At 38.2% G+C, this 7,080-nt stretch overlaps 1 protein-coding gene across 1 annotated transcript in view; it reads right to left on the bottom strand.

Annotated features, from left to right (window-relative positions):
• Nucleotides 1–718, bottom strand: part of OTUD7A (OTU deubiquitinase 7A) — a 57,824-nt gene extending 57,106 nt beyond the window's left edge. The window contains exon 1 of the mRNA XM_035899519.1: nucleotides 653–718. The gene's annotated coding sequence lies outside the window, so the exon portion shown is untranslated. The remainder of the gene's footprint in view (nucleotides 1–652) is intronic.
• Between the last annotated feature and the right edge of the window lie 6,362 nt (nucleotides 719–7,080).

Raw genomic sequence — 7,080 nt, 5'->3', positions numbered from 1 at the left:
GTAGGGAAATTAAGAATGGCACCTCCTCCTTCTCCTCCAGGGTAGATGTTTCCTGCCTTGTTGCAATGGCTCTTCAGTTTCTCAAACATCCCTATGCAACCAGAATGCTTGCATTATGCAGAAAATTACAGTTGTCATAGGTGAGCAAATTTTCACCTGTTTGCTCTCCCACAGGGTTACTGAGGCCCATGGTCAGAAATTAGAGGGTAAGTAAGCCCAGCAGATGGGATCCCTAGCTAAGGGCCAGGGAATCAGCAAAGCGACTGGAAAAGGGACAACTATCGACAGCCTCTGGAGGCAGTCCCTGCTGAGTGTGAAGACAAGGTATCCTCCTCAAGGAAAGTGTGCAAGCTACTAAGGCAAGCGGATGACCACTGAGAAAGGTATCAAGTATCTGAGGGAATTGGTGGTGGTGGAGGTAATTTACAGCAACCTGGACAACAACCAGTCCTCCAAAGATCTGGACAATATCCAAGGCATGTGGTCCACATGGCATAAGTTTGTATGGAACACAGCGACACCATATGTCGGCACCCTGGCGATAATGGACTGGACAGACATCAAGGTACCAACTGTGTATAGACTGGCCTGCCAGCTCTGGCAGTTCAAGGAGAATCTGTCTTCCTCCTCAAACCAGTGGGCCTGTGTCTACCTTGTGCTGTCTACCTTTTCCAGCCTCTCAGAGGATCCTTCTGTTGTAAGGTGTGTGCTGAAGAACAGCAGGTGTTGATTGCTACTGTGAAGGTATATGGTCGACAATATTGCACCAACTGAGAATTCCTGGTTCCCATACATGAGCTGATTAATTGACAAGAGAAGAAAGGAGTGATCGGCAACAACCCATGGCAGGGCACAGCTGAGCCCAGCAGCCAAGCTCGTGGCACCTCTCTTACACCACAGGAGATTAGAAGATTGATTTTAAAAGGAAGAGCAGAAAAGGAGCTGGTATTACAGTAATTTATTATTTTATTTTGTTGTATGGTCATTTTTTGATGACCAATACTGTAGCTACTGTACAGTTTTTACTGTGTTTGTAAACAGCCTGTGTACCAGGGTACTTCTCTTGGTGGCACAACCACAAAGGGACCCATTAGGAAGCAGATCAGGTTTTGACTCAAGTGACATTTGACCCAATGTCTGGCATGGGGTTTTTTCTTACCAAATCCATGGCTAACAAAATACATCTGCCCTACTGCATTTTGTACCTACATTTTTGTTCCTGAAAAAGTGAAACCCATCCTTCTAGGCAATGTTCTCTACAAACATCAAATAAAAATTAAAGCAGGCATTTCAAGAGTAGTTGGTGGTAGATGAGCTATTAAGACAGCTGGCATTCAAAACACAGTTACGCTAAAGATACCTCTGTACTTATACCCTGCCTGCACTGCTGCAGAAATAGTGCAAAGCAAAGAAAACAGGATGAAGTTAAATGATACACAATGTAAGTAAAAGCATATGTTTCACTTTAATGCTTGCTATTCATAGTTGGGCAAAGTTTACCTTTGAACACGAATTAGATTTTTCTTGTTAATTCCTCCTCACAAGGCTCAGTTGCAACTTTACCACGTGCCGAGGGTAAGGACTAGCATGGAGATTTCCTACTGCTTGCAGATGTTACTGGTTGGCTCTTGCTTGTACCACAGCTACAGAGAAATAAAGTGTAAAAGGAATTGGAAACCAGTTGATTTCACTTTCCCCAAATAAAACACAGTCCTTTCCTACCCCATGTGCAATTATCTGTTTATATTTATATATTTGATTTTAAAAAGGAATGCAGACACTTCAGGAAGAGAACTACCTTAGTGGATTATGGCCAAATTTGGCATCTAAGCTTTGTAGCAACTGAATCTATTTCAATGCAAATGCAGGACAAAAATGCTACTTTTGTTAAAAAAAAAAAAAAAAAAATACTCCTACGTAGATCCATTGTACTAAACAGCACTCGCATCCATACAAAAAGATCACAAGAAACTGAATACAATTAATTTCTTTAGCAACTAGGAGAAAGAATGAAATAAGCATTAACCAGCAGGATGGAAACATATGGATCAAGCTAGAAGAACCTTCTGCAGGTGAATCATACAAAGCATTAGTGCATTTCAGATCGCAATCTAAAGTGACTCAGTAGTATAATGACTGCTAATTTAAAATGCACCAGCTGGGCACCCAAGTACAGTCACTACGTGTGGGGGCTAGACTGCTCATAAATTTGGAAAAGTGAAGTGCATATCAGTCTGAAGAAGTCAATTCATGACTTGTCTCAGTATCAGCATTATTTCAGTATTTTCAACAGCAGTGTTGAAAAGATATCCTTTTAACAGCGGAAGACCAATCTTTTTCTGCATTTATGACTTCACCCATCACCTCAGAATTGCTTCTTGATTACGTGATCATCAGAACCCATACAGAAACTATGTCAACAGTCGCATTTCATTCTTAACTCATCCCGGCAAAGGTTATGTAAGCTGCCTGTGAAGATCTTTTCTACAAAAAAGGCTCTTTCTGGTAATGCAGAAAGTTCTCTGTCTATATATGTAACATTGGTAATATCTGTGCATTGACAGCTGGTGAAAACACAGAGGACAGAGCCAGGGAAGGCTAGCCATTGTTTTACTGAAAAAACAATAGTTTAAAGTTAAATACTATCCAGGTTCCATTATCTAATAATAAATAGCTGCACAGGTAGAAAACACCTGCCTTGTGTTAGGTGCCAAGGAAGCACACCCAGTCCAGAGCTTCCAAATCCATGACAGTGTGAGGAAAATGTTCCCTAGTTGAAAACTCTCTCTATACCGATGTAGTATGCTATATAATTCTCTAGGCTCTGGGCTCTGCAACTGTGCTTAGAACAAAATAGCACAAAAATATCCATGCTATTTAATTCTTCCTGTTACTCATCAGACCTAAATTAACAGCACAACATAGATTAATAGTGTTTATTCAGACAGATGTGTCTGAAAAGATGGAAGAATCAATAATGAAACATGATAATCAATGTTAAAAATGAAAGAAAACAGAATGAGCCCACCGCTGATCGCCTGAACTAACACTGGTTCACTGTGTTGGATTACTTAAAAATGAAATAAGGTCTACAAGGCCTGTGCTGACTGGAGCTGGACTCCTGCACAATTTCCATGCAAATTCCAAATTTCAACAGTGCTGAATTAAGCACATCCAATGCTGTAAGACACAACTAAAAACTCTGCTACACATGCAACTGAGGAATAACCTGCTGCAGAAACTCGTTCCTCATATACTAGTAAGGCCTCACAAAGTCCCCGACACATAAGAACTTGAATGTGGTGGTAGCAAATCCACAAATATTAACAGCTCTAGTAAAACCAAACCAAAGAAAAAAACCCAACCTCCCCCCAAACACACACCCACCCACCCCAAACCCTCTCCAAAAGTCCAATACTAGGTTTCCTACTATAGTGGTATTTTACTAACTGTTAGTGCTAACTAATAACCACATACTAACTATTTTTTTCTTTTTTTCATGCAGCAAATATCACCTCTCTACCCCATTTTGTAGTCATAACTATCACAGGCAGCAGGTGGTCTGGCTATTACTTGTACTGTCTCACCCTGAAGAAAAACTTTTACAAAAAGCCTGAACTATATATGTTCTACACTCTGAAAGCAAGGAGACAGTCCCTGCATACACCTGAACTAGCACTGTTGTGGTTTTTTTTTTTTTTCCCCAGAGGGACTTTTCTCAGCTCTCTAGAATTTAGAGGAGGAAAAAAACCCCAACAACAAAAAAACCCTTTACAAAAATAGTATCTTTGCCAGAAAACTACTATTAGCTGTGAAAACCCACCCAGATGGAATAGTAAAAGCTACTAAGCCAGAAAAGAAAATAAATTGTAAAGGAGGAGGCAGTGACTCAGAAGCCAGATGGCTACTTACTGTTCTGACCAGATGAATGTCTCTCCTCACCTATAAAACCACCATCACCATCTTTGCTCTGGCTGGCTAGTCAAAGCATTAACACAACTTACGCTTTAAATATACCCACTTAGAGAAGATCTAACACAATCATCCATATTATACCCACCTGTCAATAAACATCACTTGTGGTTAACAGTAGAGATACAAATACATACTTGCAGTTTTCCTTTCAAATGTGTCACACATGGTACAGAAACAGCACTTTGAACTGAACGTAAATAGAAAAAACTTGACCTTTGACCCAATGAAGACCTCAGTTCTTCCTTTCTAGCCAAATTTCTTTCCAAAATATTTTTTCATTTATACAATGCAAATACAGGAGGCAGTGAAAGGGGATAATTTGCTGTATATTGTAAGACAGAGCATTTTAGAAGTATTTAAAGAAGAGATACTGATTGCTTGTAAATGTTAAGATGGGTTAATAGGGCTTGATCTTTTCTACTCCTTTAAGTACCTCTCTTTTAAAACTGAGCCATATTTGGAAGTAAACATTCTTCATCTGAGTCTAAGTTTGACTTCTTCAAAATCAAACAGCTTCATCCAGTTAAACAACATGAAGATATTTTTTCCAAATAGGCGGAAAGAGATGCACAGGGCTAACTAATGAAGTATGTTAAGACAAATCCCATGGCTCCAGAATACAAATAGCTGACAAACAGGAGTGAGGAACGGAAAGAAAACAGCTCACAAACAGTGCACAGCAGTCAAACCCTCAGGAAGACGTAACAATTAAACTGCAACTTAGATCTTTCACTTTCATTATTTTCAAAGAGAGGATGAAATGAGCACCATCAAGGATATGCCCAGTCTCCGTGCTCTAGGAAGCCAGTAGAAAGACACTCACCAATTGCATTAAACCAGTTCCCCCCCACACACTTTTTTTAATTTCCCTGCAGTGTGAGAATGCTAAATGCCTATTAACATTACTGATAGCTGGTTTGGCAATAAATATACAGGCTAAGTGCAGCTTGCTCTCTGTTGAATGTTCATGCCACTTACATTTTTGGTTGTGAAGGCAGAAAGACCCTGTTTGTACATAGTTCCAGACTTTGAAAGTAATTCTTTCTGGCATGCCATATTTGATGGAGAATGTCATAATTCTACAATCTTGATAATATCATGAAATTGAACCAATGCACCAAATGAGCCCATTTCTTCTTAGTGAAACAATTAAGTTTTTTGAGGTCAGGCTGTGCAATTTCTCATTCTTTTCTGCACGCAAAATGTATTTACTTACAGTTTCACAAAGACTTCGATTTTTTAGTAAGCCAGAGAGTTTTTATTTAGTTATTACATTTCTAAAGCAGCTCCACTCTTCACTAGATAACACTTTGCCAAATGTTCATAAACAAGATAAAAACTATTAAGTGAAAAACTGTAATTAAAAGATCAAGTCCATTAGAGAAGGTTTGTTTAGGAGGGGAACATCAGCTTTAAGGGAACTGGCAGTTAACGTAGACACTTGCTTTTCAGATTGCCTAGTAGGAATACCATGTATATGTGAGAGTAGTTCATTGTTCAGAGCATTTGTTGCCCAGTAAAAAGTGATTAAGGATTAAGATACAGGACCAATCTGCAATATAGAAAGATAATGCTCTCCCAAGAGTATCTGAAAGGAATGACATTGAATTTCTAATGGTTTTGCATCAATGAAGACACAATCTTGTAAATACTGTGATTTGCCTACTGGAAGACTATCTTATTCCCAACATGAAACTTCTTCCTACAGATTATTTGGGTTAACTTCAACATTATTTAATACACTATGACATCAGTTCAGTACATTTTCTGTATTCAGAGTAATGCTTCAGTCATGCTTTTTGTTTCAGTGTTGCCCTGAATAGCTGGGGACTTTTATCTCTATGTTCAGATACCTATATTTTTATTTCTGTACAGATATAGTCAGGTCTGCATCCAAGATATAGTTGGAAAAATCAGAAACAATTACTCATACAAACATGTTGCTTTTTTCCAGTATTGAAAGTGGAATTAGAAGGTAAAAACAAAAGACAGATCTTGGCAAAACCTCTTCTGGAATACTGTGAGCAAGTTCAATAACTGACATGTCAGACAGATCACCTCAGACTGAAACAGGTGAAATGAAAGACTACAGATCATCAGAAGTTAAGAATTTTACCTTAGGACAAGTCACTAAAAGAGCCCGGATTGCAGAGCCAATGAAACAAGGTTGAGAACTGGATTGAGACTGCTCTTAATAAATATACAGAGCCACGAGTAAATAGTCTGGAAACAAAGACAGGGCTCTCAGTGACAGAAGTACAGGGAACAATCTTTCCTTTGAAGCTGTGGAGAAAATATTGAATTATTTTAAAAACCAGAGCTACCTAAGCACATCTGAACTAGAATACAACACACAGTGCTAGGAAACCAGACTTAAAAAACTGGACAGTTTTCTTACAATCCTGTAGCCTGTCATTTTAACACTGCTGAATACGATGAGTTTCTAGGAAACCCTTTCAAGGGTTATTCTCACTGGGCAATGGAATAAGATGGTCCTTATTGCAACATTAAAACAATTTCTATATGACAAAAAGCTGTATTGAACCTTTTCCCTTTCTCTCTATAATTTTCACTTGGAAAATTACATAAGCAATTTACATATGCATAGGAATTTGCTTACATTTGTAATAGGCCACATATATAATGGGGTTTGGATACAGATGCAAAGAAAGTATCAGTTTAAAAGTGAAATGAAAACTCCTGAAAACAAGTTTATACAGTATGTAAATATTGAGGGTATAGTGTAGCATATCAATAAAAAAAAGATACATGATTGCCTAAACAACATACCAAGCTTAGTTGACAGGATTTTTTCCCCTGTACAATTTGACCCATTTTTTTTAAAACTTACGCTCCATGGGTAAAACATGCAAGCACTAGCTATAGGAATTAACAAATCTTTACTAAGCTGTTGATAATTATACATCTGTTAAGTGGTTTTATTTAAAAAAAAAAAAAAAACCCAAACCAACAACAAAAAAACCCCACTAGTATATGACCGTGTTGCCAAAAATGTAATCACATTTAGGTTTTTTGGTGCAGAGCAAGCATGGCAAGTGCATGCATGTTAAAAGCACTAACAGCTCAAAAAATGGTAATGTTATT

This window comes from Egretta garzetta, unplaced genomic scaffold (assembly GCF_000687185.1).
Source record: "Egretta garzetta isolate BGI_Z169 unplaced genomic scaffold, ASM68718v1 scaffold287, whole genome shotgun sequence".
Lineage (NCBI taxonomy): Eukaryota > Metazoa > Chordata > Aves > Pelecaniformes > Ardeidae > Egretta > Egretta garzetta.
The sequence above is the reverse complement of the archived record's forward strand: the minus strand, read 5'-3'. Positions and strand labels throughout refer to the sequence as shown.